Source organism: Nelumbo lutea, chromosome 3 (assembly GCF_056320005.1).
Source record: "Nelumbo lutea isolate HS-2025 chromosome 3, American lotus-T2T, whole genome shotgun sequence".
Lineage (NCBI taxonomy): Eukaryota > Viridiplantae > Streptophyta > Magnoliopsida > Proteales > Nelumbonaceae > Nelumbo > Nelumbo lutea.
Window position 1 is genome coordinate 79,360,763 of NC_142686.1, and position 12,663 is coordinate 79,373,425.

Genomic DNA, 12,663 nt, shown 5'->3' on the forward strand with positions numbered 1-12,663 from the left:
GAAGCGGAACTACTTTGTATTCTGGAGCAGCACGGGGTGGCCCTTTCTTACTAGCTGGAGGGTGGCTATTCAAGACCCCAACATCATTCTCGACCGGAAGACGAGGAAAGCATTCCACTCATGGGCTCAGGTCGGGCTCGATCACAAAGATTATATTGCCAAAGAGAAGCTCATTCAGGCCGGTTTGAGCCCGGGTAGGCCTATTTTTACCTTAGCATCTTGCTTAATCAGCTGTGTTTTTAAGCTTACTGACACCGAGCTCTATTGCAAGTCCCATGGAGGAAGAGAGGATTACTAGTTAGAGGCTCCTTCTTCAAATGAAGAAGAGGAAGAAGTGAGCTGCCAAGAAGGCGCGTGTAGAGCCCCGAAATACCCCCACCCCCATGCCCGACCTTCCACAGGCTGCTTCTTCGGGGCCTGGGCTCCCATGGGTTCCTATCTCAGAGTCCGAGCTCCCCAATGCCCCTCCAGTGATAGATTTGGAGGGGGACTTACAACCTTAGGAGCCTAAGGTGGCGGCAAAGCCGGTTGCCGAGCCAACTGAGGCTGCTGTCGAAGTTCCTCATCCCGCTAAGGCTTCCGAAGAATCGGCCCACCATGCTGCTGAGGCGGCGGTGTCCAGCTCGGGGAGCTAGGAGGAGGAGGAGAGCATACTGACCCCCTAGTATAGCCTTGAAAAAAGTAAATGGGCTGTCTACCCCGTGGAGGTTACAGACTGGGCCGATCTCACCCCTGGTTAGCTCGGGGCCCACGCTACAACCCACACTATGGTGGTGAGTTCACACTTCCAAGAATCATCATTTTCCCATTCTTTCATTCTTCTCTTTGGTACTAACCGACCTCTTTTTGCCAGGTGAACACCGTCGTGCACTCGTTGACTCTTCAGTTTGACAAACATCTGAAGCGGGCTTTGGCTGCTGAGGAGTCATCTCGCGCAACTCATACTGATCTGAGGGCAGCTCGGTGTAGGATCCACCAGTTGGAAGGTGACGCTACAGCTCGGAAGAGCTTTATTGAAGTCCTGCTATCAGAGAAGGAGGAGCTAGCCCATGAGAGGGACACGTTGAAGGCTGAGGTGAACGGGCTCAAAGTAGGCCAGGAGGCCTTAATGCTCGATGTTGAGAACCTCAAGGCGGGACAGGAGGCTTCGTAGCTCAAGGTGTGGGAATTTAAGGAAGCCAAGGGGGCCCTGGAGCACGAGGTGGAGTACCTCAAAGCCGATATTAAGGAGAATATCGAGATCTTCGATCAAGCTCTCAAGGAGACGGAGGTCCAGGCCGTCATCGACTACGTCAAATCATCTAGGTTTGACGACGTGATGTCGTAGGCCTACCGTAGGGCGTTCAAGCCCAACAAGTGGTTGATAAGGCATGCATACCCCAACCTCGACACAAGCGCCATCACCACCTGGAGGATTACAGACAACATGGCCCGCCAGGCCATAGATGATCCAAACTCCGAAGAGGAGGGCAACGATGAGGAGGCTAGTGCTACCGACCTGGCTAACACCCCCGAAGAGGCTCTGAGTGAAGTTGACAAGCCTCCAAAGTAGTTGTGTGCTCCTTGTATTCTAGGCCTGCAAAGTGTTTGTTAAGTGTAATAAAAGCGCATATTATGCTAAGTGTTTGTGTAATTCTCTTCTGCCAAAGTGTTCATCTTATCCTGAGCTATCGAGCTAGCGACTTTAGTTATGAAGTGGGCGTCCCATTACCACTGCCACCCCGAATTGTTTCCCTATACTTAGTAGGGGTGACCATAAGATCTTACAATGTACGCCGAGGTGGACATAGTAGGGCGCATGCCCGACCTATCTACTTGGCTACTTGGGATGGTGTTTACCCTTACCAACGTATACCAAGGTAGGCTAAGCATCAGAGAGTCCGTACCTGGCATACCAAGCCTATGCTGGTGAGATGGTTAAGTCATGCATAGCACTGAGGTTTTTAGTTAGCTCGGTGCATTGGCCCTTAGGCTAGGGGGAGCGACTCGTGGTCTGTTTTCCTAAAGTCTGCCCCTACCGAGGGGGTGATTGGGTCTCGTGTTTTCGAGGTCATCGCTAGCTCGGCGAATTGGCCCTTAGGCTCTAGGAGCGATTCGTGGTCTACACAATTCAGTGATTTATGGGTAGTATAGGTGGCTAGGTTGTTATGCCGGAGTCTGTTAGTTCGTCATCTTGACCCTTGAGTCCTGATAGACTCGTGGTCTGCTCTCGGAGTTTTGTTGCACTGAGGTTTTTGTTAGCTTGACACTTTGGCCCTTAAGCCTTGAGAGTGACTCGTGGTCTACTCAGTTACTTATAGGTAATACTACCTTAGGTTGACAATATTCCATGCCTGAGGTACTTGTTCCATTTCTAGGGTTTCAAGCTCGTATATTCCTTCCCTGAGTACTCGCTTTACTCAGTAGGGTCCTTCCCAGTTTGGACCGAGCTTGCCAACACCGGGCTCAGGCACCATAACCTTATGGAGAACCAAGTCGCCAACGCGGAGAGTCCGCTTTTTGACCCTGGCGTTATAGTACCGAGCTACCCTTTGTTGGTAGGTCGCGGTCCTGATGTATGCGAGGTCCCGTATTTCTTCAAGCAAGTCGAGGTTGGTGCGTAGCTCATCTTTGTTCACCTTGTCATCATGCACTTTTACTCTCAGTGAGGAAACTTTGATCTCGGTTGGAATGACTGCTTCGGTGTCGTAGGTGAGGTTGAAGGGGGTTTCTCCTATGGCGGTCTTTTTTGTGGTATGATAGGTCCCTAATACATTGGGCAGCTCGTCTGCTCATAGCCCATTAGCTCGGTCTAGTCGCGCCTTTAGTCCATAGAGAATGGCTCTGTTCGTGACTTCTCTCTGGCCATTTGCCTAAGGGTGCGTCACTGAGGTGAAGTTTTGCTGAATTCCCATGTCTCGGCACCAGTTTTGGAATTTGATGTCTTTGAACTACTTACCATTGTCTGAGATCAGCGCCCGAGGTAATCCGAAATGACACTATGTTCTTCCAAAAGAAGTTTTGCACATTCTAAGCTGTGATTGTTGCGAGAGGTTCAGCTTCGACCCACTTTGTGAAATAGTCAACTGCCACCACTAGGAACCTCCTTTGTCCTGTAGCCGGTGGGAATGATCCGAGTAAGTCAATCCCCCATTGTACAAATGGCCACGGGCTAGTGAGGTACTTTAGGTCGGCGGCTGGTCGGTGGTGGATGTTGGCGTGCTTCTGACACTTGTCGCATTTTTTAACAAGCTCAGTCGCATCTGTCTTCATCGTTGGCCAGTAATACCCTTATCATAGTGCTTTCTGAGTGAGGGCTCTACCCCCAGGTGTCCACCGCATAGGCCCTCATGAGTATCGCGGAGGATGAGTTCGGCTTCAGAGGGCCGCAGGCAGGGCAGGTAGGGGAGTGTGTAAGATCTTTGGTACAACCGTCCGTCTATCATGACATATTTGACTGCCTGGCGCTCTACCCTCCTAGCGGCATTACAATCTATAGGGAGGGCCCCGTGTAGTAGAATGCTCGTAAGCGAGTCAATCCAGCTCGGCTCAACTTGAACAACGGGAACGACCTCCTCTGCCCCCCTGAGAATGCTAGGCCGAGGTAAATTTTTATGTACACCGTCCTCGTGGTGTTGTCTCCCGTGTTGGATAACCGTGATAGGGAATTGGCCTCAACGTTCTTTGACCTCGGGATTTGCTGGATGAAGTGTGACTGGAAGTTGAGCAGAGCCCCTCTTACTTTGGCTAAGTATGCTACAATGGTTGGCTCGCGAGCTTCGTACTCACCTAGGACCTGATTGACCACGAGTTGGGAGTCATTACAGACAACGATGTACTTGGCTTTCACTTCCTTTGCCAGATCCTACCCAGCTAGCAGCGCCTCGTACTCTGCTTTGTTGTTGGATGTCGTGAACTCAAAGCGTAGTGCATACTCCAGTTTCACACCGCTTGGCCCGTACAGAACAACCCCAACTCTACTTCCCTGCCGATTTGATGAGCCATCTACATGAAGGATCTAGGGCTCTTCATCCCAGTTCGGGCTTGGCCTAACTAGGAGAGATGCTGCTCTGGTTGCTACTTCACGGCGCTCGAGTTCAACCAGCCTAGGAACTCCGGGCTCTCCCGTATTGGGGGCCTCGTGTTCCTCCGGCCTAGGGACTTTAGAGCCAAAGGTGCATTCTGCAATGAAATCTGCCAAGGCTTGGGCCTTGATAGCAGTTTGCGGTTTATATTGGAGTTCATACTCGCTGAGGTTGATGGCCCACTTTGTCAACATTCTCGAGACCTTGAGCTTGAGAAAAACTTGCCTCAGAGGTTGGTTGGTAAGGACAACAATGGTGTGAGCTTGGAAGTATGGGCGGAGCTTTCAGGCTGCTATAACCAGTGCATAGGATAACTTTTCTATCTCTGGGTACCTTGTCTCTGCTCCCTGCAACACTTTACTAACATAATAGATGGTTGTTGGACCCGATCTACTTCTCTTATTAGTACCGAGCTAAGCACCTTGTCACTTGCCGATTGGTATAGCTCTTAAACATCACCCACTTCTGGTCGGGTTAAGACTGGAATGCTGGCAAGGTGTCTTTTGAGCTCGTCGAACGCGACTTGGACAAAAAGCGACTCCAGGTGGGTAACCGACCATTCAGCTTCTGAACCTCCTTTAATTTCCGGGGTGGTTTCATTTCTAGGATGGCTTTGATTTTGTCCAGGTTGGCCTCAATGCCTCACCGATTGACGATGTATCCTAAGAATTTACCCGAGGTGACACCGAAGACACACTTGTTTGCATTTAACTTCATATTAAATTTACATAGAATTTCAAAAACTGAATGTAAATCTTGCACTAATTCATGTAAAAATTGGATCTTGATGACCATATCGTCTACATAACACTCTACTTTCTTGCCAACTAGTGGTTCAAACAGCTTATTTACAAGTCTTTGAAAAGTGGCCCCAGCGTTTTTCAACCCGAAGGGCATGACCTTGTAACAGTACAGGCCGAACTCAGTTCTGAAGGCAGTTTTCTCCTCATCAGCTAGGTTCATCATGATCTGATTATAGCCCAAATAGGCATCCAAGAAGCTCAGCAACTCGTATCCCGAGGTCGCATCCACTAGACGTTCGATCTTGGGAAGTGGGAAGCAGTCCTTTGGGCAAGCTCGATGTAGTCGACGCACATGCACCATTTACCGTTGGCCTTTTTCACCAGAACTGGGTTGGCCACCCAACTCGGGTAATGAACCTCCCTGAGAAAATTGGCTGCAAGGAGTTTCCTGACCTCCTCGTCGACTGCCCTCCACCACTCTAGGGCTAAGTTGCATTTCTTCTCTCTAACGGGCCTAACTACAGGATCAGTGTTGAGCCTATGAGTTATAATGTTGGGATCTATGCCGAGCATTTCTGCCGCTGACCATGCAAAAACATCTAAATTTTTTAGTAAGAAACTTACTAGTTGAGACTGCAGGGGCTCCTCAATAGAAGCACCAATCTGAAGTACCCAAGCTAGATCCTCTGTCGAAGCCGGGATGGGAACGGTCTCTTCGGTGGCGTGGCTCGCTCCGCGAACTGCTCCACAGGCCGTTCTAGCTCGAGGTCGTCTGCTACCTTGGCCTTTCCTTTGAGGGCGACTATGTAGCACTTGTGGGACTCGAGTTGATCGCCTCGCGTGACCTCGACTCCAAAGTCTGTAGGGAACTTCATCACCATGTAGTAGGTGGAGACTACTGCTCGTAGGGCATGTGTAATGGGCTGACCTACTTTTGCGTTGTACGGGGAGGGGGTCGCAACCATTAGGAACTCGTGGTTGAGTCTTACCATATTGGGCCAGGTGCCGACCTCCATAGGTACATTGACTCTTCCTAAAGGCCTGACTTCCTCACCGTTGAATCCCACGAGTGGAGTGTTTGTAGACTTCAGGTCGCTTTCTTGGAGCTGAAGTTGATCAAAGGCTGCCTTGAAGAGGATATCCGCCGAGCAACCCGAGTCGACTAGGATGCACCTGACTTCGAAGTCGTTGATCTTAATCTTTATGATGAGCGCGTCATCATGGGGATAATGGACCCCTCATGCATCGTCCTCAGTGAAGATTGGTTCCTCCATCCTTGGCCGCTTTGGGGGGTTAAGCTCTTCCCTGGTAGCCTCGCAGGCTGATGATCGAGTTGCTGCCGAAGTGTAGCCCGCGATGATTGACCCTCCGACAATGACATGTATGGTCCCCCGAACTGGTCTCTCGTCGAGAGGTTGCCTCTGCAGTTGTTCTGCTTGTCTTCTGGACTCGGGAGCTTCTTTACCTTGCTCCCCATGCTTACCTGCTTTATTATTATTATTATGTTGTATAAAATTTCTCAGATATCTGCGATCTCTATGGAAATTACAATACAAGTTTTTATTCCTAACATTGGGATCAACCTTAACCCGAGGTGGCCACTTCACATATGGGGCGTCCTTGATTGCCATGAGGATCTCGGACCATTTTGTATTGAGGGGCGTGTAATCCCTTTCTGCTGCTAGAACTCGGAAAGGCTGAATTGGCTTTGCCCCATGAGCTAGGTCCTTCTTCTTCTTGCTATCACTTGGAGCTGGGGGCTCCAGTTCTCTCTTTCCTTTTTCAAGGGCCTGCTCGCCCTTCTGGTTGGTCTCCTCTTCTGTCCCTATGAACCGATCTGCCAGTTCGAGGAACTCAGTCACGGTCTTGGGTTAGTTGACCACCACGTGCCATCTTAACTCCTTGTGGGTAATGACCCACTTGGCCGCAGTGAGCCAAACTGCAGGGTCTATGTCGGGTATCTGCAAGCAAGCGTCATTAAACCGCTTGATGTAGTTCCGAATGGACTCTCCTTCCCTCTGGACTATGCTGAGGAGGCTTTCTTGGGTCCTTGGGCACCTCTTACTAGTGACGAAGTGGGAGGTGAAGATCGTCATGAACTGCGCCCAACTCCTTATTGAGCACAATGCGAGGTTTCGATACCAGTTGCGGGCTACTCCTTTGAAAGTAGTAGAGAATGCCATGCACATGCAAGACTCACTCGCCCTGGCCATATGCATTTGGGACTAGAAGGCGTCGACGTGATCGTTGGGATCAAAGGATCCATCGTACTTGTCCAGTGGGGGGAGCTTGAAGTCCCTTGGCATGGGGACAACGAGGAGCTCTAGGGATAGAGGGGAAGGGATTGAAAGAAGCGGCATAGTGCTTCTTGGTTGGCTCGGTGTTAGTGTTGCTGGCCTCGGTGCTACTGAGCTCGATGGGCCTAGGGAGAGGCAAGGATGGCTGTCGGTAGCTGCAAACAGAGGGACCTTGTTCCAGGTCATCGGCTAGCACTTCGAACCAGTTCTCTGCAAGTAGAGGCTTGAGCTGCGAATGCTAAGGTGGCACCCGCCTAATCGGCTGGGAAGCCCCCGACCTAACTGCAAGCTGTGAGGTGGGGGTAGGGAGCCTTTCCTTCCTTCCATGAGATGATGCTAAGGTCTCTCCTCGGCGGGAAGGGAGTTCACTGCGACGGTGAGGCTTGGTTGGCTGCGCAGCTGGGTGTCAGGGAGGGAGTGAAGGAAATTGTTGCTGATACTGATACTAGGACACTTGGTGCAACACTTGCTACTGGTGGAACTGAAGTTGCTGGAACTGTTGCATTTGGGCCTGCATGGCTTGCATACATTGCATCAGGTCTTCGAACTGACCTTGGCTGGCCACCGGAGGGAGGATAGTAGGTTCAGTGAAGGTTGTTCCAATGGTAGAGGGTAATGGAACGGTTATGGGTGCCACCATGAGGGACACATTCAGGCTAGGTACTCCATTCACGGAGAGGGGAACGGTGAACTGCCCGATGCAGATGGTGGGTAGCTGGAGTTGTTCCTCTGGGGTGTTCTAGCGTCCGGAATTGCTGGAGGAAGCCATGGTGATAACGAGTTCTTTTAGGGGAGTTTCACAGAAGTTAAAGGAAGGCCTTTTGAAGTGTTTCCCACAGACGGCGCCAAATGATGTTGCACAATCTAGGCACTCCTAACTGGCTGAGAGTTGGCTCCTAGCTATGATGGATGACACATGAGAGGAAGAAGAAGGTGAAGGGTTCCCGGAAGCTCTCCCAGAGGGAACACTTCGATGGCTAAGTTAGAACTCTGAGGAAAACTCAAAGAAGATACAGAGAGTTAAGAGTGCTGAAAGTGCTAACTTCAATACCTTTTGCTTTGTGAGGGTTAAGGTTCTTTTATATCGGAGCTCGTTCACATATGGCATAACCGCCATTGCCCTAGCCATTACTGCCAGGGCAAGTGTGACAGGCGTAGGTTGTTGCTATGGGCTGCCATTGCAAGGTATGGACTCGACAGGCGTGCCATGCTTTTCAGAGACGGCAAACTGAATGCCGCCTGAAAAGCAGAACGCTGCCTGGCAAGGGATCTGAGCCCTGCCTCCGGATTCGGTAGGTACGGATGTCAGGCAGATTTCCCTACAGCCTACCGAGCCATTGTACACCGAACCGCCTGGGGCAGGTTTGCTTTACACGAAGGTGCCGAGGTACGCCGAGGTGCCCGTATTGTAGGCGGGCCTTAATCAAGTTCGAATAGGAGTCTCGACGGTGCTGCCCCGAGGTGTTCCTCTCTCGGGACACTTAACCAAAAATAGGGGTGCTCTCTCCTTCGGAAGGGAGAGCTCGGGCCCTGAAAGGAGTTCGGCACCTCCCACACTTGGTGGGAGTCAAGGTTGGCCGGGCGTTAGTCCCCGGCGAGTCGCTTAACCCGCCGAGTGGCCAATGTTGTGCTCGGCAGCTCCCTCCCGTAGAGTTACGATTGTGCTGTTAGGTTGAGCTATTCGTCGAGTCAGGTCAGCCACACGAGTCCCTGTGCTACGAGGATGGGCCAAATCACCCTCCATTAACTGCCAAGGAAGAATCATCTTCCTATGCAAACCCTACTATCAACGAAGGTCTTGAGCAGCTGAAGCAAAACCAACGTTAGATTAGGAATCCTACCTTCATCTCATATCTAGAAAAATGAATTTGCCTTCCAAAAGCAAATTGCTTTGTGAAATTGCAAAATCATTGCCAACACACCTTCTATAACCATTGAGAAGGTCCTAGAAGAGACAAGAGTTAGGATTATGACGAAAGACAACGAAGAGGTTCTAAAACTCTCGTATGGCTACCCATCTACTATTGTAGCCCAATGACAAGCATGGCCTGTATGTAGGGAAAAATGTTTTTTGATGTGATGAAGCGATGAAGTTTTTTAATATAATTGTTGGAGTGGTAACGGAAGACCACATTGTAGAAGATGACTCCTATTAATTAATAAAGAACTGAAGCAGAATGTAATGTGTTTAGAGACTTCTAAGCCATTTATGGGAGGACTTCTGAATGCCTAAAAACAAATCTGGTCTAAACTCACCAGAAAATGTTTTGGGACCGATTCAATGTGCTTTAGACCGGTTCTTGACTGGTTCAATGGGAATTTAGTTTATCAACACCTATTTAATATTTTTTGACCTTTTATTCTAAATTAATTTGCTTTTCTACACTTTTTTTGGCAATGAAATACCCGGTTCAGCTTTAAATAATTTAATTGGATGAAAAATTATTATAAGGGTGAATATCATTTACCTTTTTAAATGATCATGCATAGACATTATTACTATCAACCATATTATGTTCTCTAATTATATAGAAACTAAGGAATATGCAATATATAATGATCGACTATTCATTTGTTCTTAAGATCAATTTGAGGACCAGAATCCAAAGCATTTGGGGCTCAAATTGGTATCAAATACTTTGTGATTTTGCCATTAGTTGACCATTCCATTGAACTCGTGAATGATTAACCCAAAGGTAACGTTATTTATCGTAGTTTAATTGGAGTGATCAAGGGAATTTCATGTGTGTACATTTATTATTAATTACTTGAACCCAAAGGCTTAAATGATTAATGGTCAATATATACATATGTGATTTGCCTTGTAGTGTGATTAAACTCACTTGGTTATTATGAAATCATTCTTGAACCCAAAGGAGAGAGGGTAATTTCATATATAACTTTGTCATTTGTAGTTTAGTTATTTCACTCTCAATGTGTAAATTTGGTATTTATATTTGCATGGAAGCCTTGAACACTCAAAACCTATTTGCTCAATTTTAATCATTCTTTGTTGAACTCTTGACTAGAACCAACTACAAGAGATGGAGAAGTCAGATGGACACAGTCTTAGGAGCTTGTGGATATGATATATTGACATTTGCCTTACACAACCCGAACCTTTACAGCGTCCAACAAATGCAAGTAGCCAAGCTCACACTAGATATAACAGTTGGCAATAAGCCAATAAAATGGCTCTTCTCATTATTCAAAGTTGAATTTTTGAACCATTGAAGGCTGGAATTCCCATTTCTGATACTGCTAGGGAACCCTTGATACTATCAAGAGTTAGTTTATAGGCTCCACAAAGGCCATGATCATGAGATTGCTTTCCCAGCTCTTTGTTGCAAAATTTGAACAACCTGGGAATATTAGAGAATTCATCAATAAAGTATCTGGGATTGTTTATCAACTACGCGATTTGAAGATGAACTTGGGAATATTAGAGAATTTATCAGTGTTATCTACTTTGCCTAAGTCGTTTGAAACCTTTTGGTTAATTACAAAACTAGTACTCACAAATGGAGTGTGAATGAGTTGATAAACCAATGTGTTCTAGAGGAGGAGAGACAGAAGAAAGGCAGAATTAAATCTACACATGTTGCTACTCTAGAACCAAAGAAGAAACAATTTAAGGAGAACGAAAAAAGGAAAAACCATAAGTATAACCCTAAGCCTTAGTGTGCTCATAATTGTTGGAATTATCTGCAATTATTGCAAAAAAAACCAGGACACTACAAGTCTGATTGTTGGAAGTTAAAGAAGAAGGAGAGCAAGCAAGGTAACTCCTTAGTCTTAGTGTGCTCATAATTGAATTTTGTGGATATACCCTTAAATACACGATGGATTGATTTTGGGTGCACTTTTCACATTTCAAATACCTTACAGGGGTTCTTGAACGTAAGGAAGGTTGATTTGGAGAGCATCTACATCTACATGGGGAATGCAGAGCATGTCAGAGTCTTAGGAGTTGGCACACATAGACTTATCTTAGAATCTGGATTCACACTAGATCTTCTTGACACTTATGATGTGCCTTATATTAGAAGAAACATAATTTCAGTTTCAAAGTTAGATACTTGTGGGTATTCATTTTATTTTTCTAGAGGAAGTCTTACTATCAGTTATGGTTTGAATAATATTGGCTTTGCAAGTTGTTTAGATGGGCTTTATAAGTTAAATCTTGATCAATCATATGCAAAATCATTGTTTCTTTTGAATGTTGAATCTTGTCATGTTGACAGCTTGCCAGTTAAAAGAAAAGAGATGGAACCTTCATCTATGCTTTGGCATCGAAGGTTAGGCACATATTCAAAGATTGTCTTAATAGAATAGTAAGAGAAAGAATATTACCAAGGGTAAATTTTGACGACCTTAGTGATTGTGTAGATTGCTTTAAGGGTAAATTGACTAGAAAACCGTTCCCCAAGAGTACTAGGTGTATTGAGCTCCTCCAGATCATTCACGCTGATGTTTGTGGTCCTTTTAAAGTTCCTGCTCAATGCGGACATAGATACTTTATTACATTTGTTGATGATTGTTATAGATTTGGTTATCTATATTTAATTGAGAAAAAAATCAAATGCCTTACAAACATTCAAGGTTTACAAAGCTGGGGTGGAAAATCAACTAGATAAAAGAATCAAAACTGTAAGGTCTGATAGAGGTGGTAAGTTTGAGATTTTTTATGACTTTCTACAAGAGCATGGGATTATTCATCAAACCTCAATAGCTCGTACGCCTTAACAAAATGGCATTGCTAAAAGAAGAAATAGGACATTAATGGATATGGTGCGTAGTATGATGAGCAATACCATCCATCTTTCAGGGGAGAACCTATTAAAATGGCAGTTTACATCTTGAATAGAGTGCCTTCTAAATCAGTGCCCAAAAAACACCATTTGTGATATGGACTTGAAAGAAGCTAAGTGTGAATCACCTACACGTATGGGGTTGTGTTGCTGAAGCTAAGATTCTATCTCCAGGATTACCTAAAACTTCATCTAGATTCATTAGTTGCTACTTTGTGGGGTATCCAAAAAGATCAAAGGGATATAGGTATGACCCGTCAAACCCTAACTCTAACATCATCGAATCTAGGGATGTGAAGTTTTTTGAAACTAGTAATAATAGTTTTGAAGGGGTAAAACTCAAATGGAAGACTTGATTGATTCCATGCATTAATGGCATTGTTAGCTCACTATGACTATGATTTTTTTCAAATGGATGTAAAAACTACTTTTCTCAATGGAGAATTGGAAAATGTTATTTATATGCTTCAACTTGAAGGTTTTGTCATGGAAGAAAAAGAACAAAAAGTTTGTAGATTAAAAAAATCCATTTGTGGACTTAAACAAGCTTCGAGATAGTGGTACATCAAATTCCATACTATCATAACAATGTTTGGATTCAAAGAGAACGTTTCAGACAATTGTATCTATGTGAAGTTTAGTGGAAGTAGAGTTGTTTTTTTTAATATTATATGTTGATGATATTCTCTTAGTAGGAAATGATTGGTCAATGTTGTTAGAAACTAAACAATTCTTATCTACCTCATTT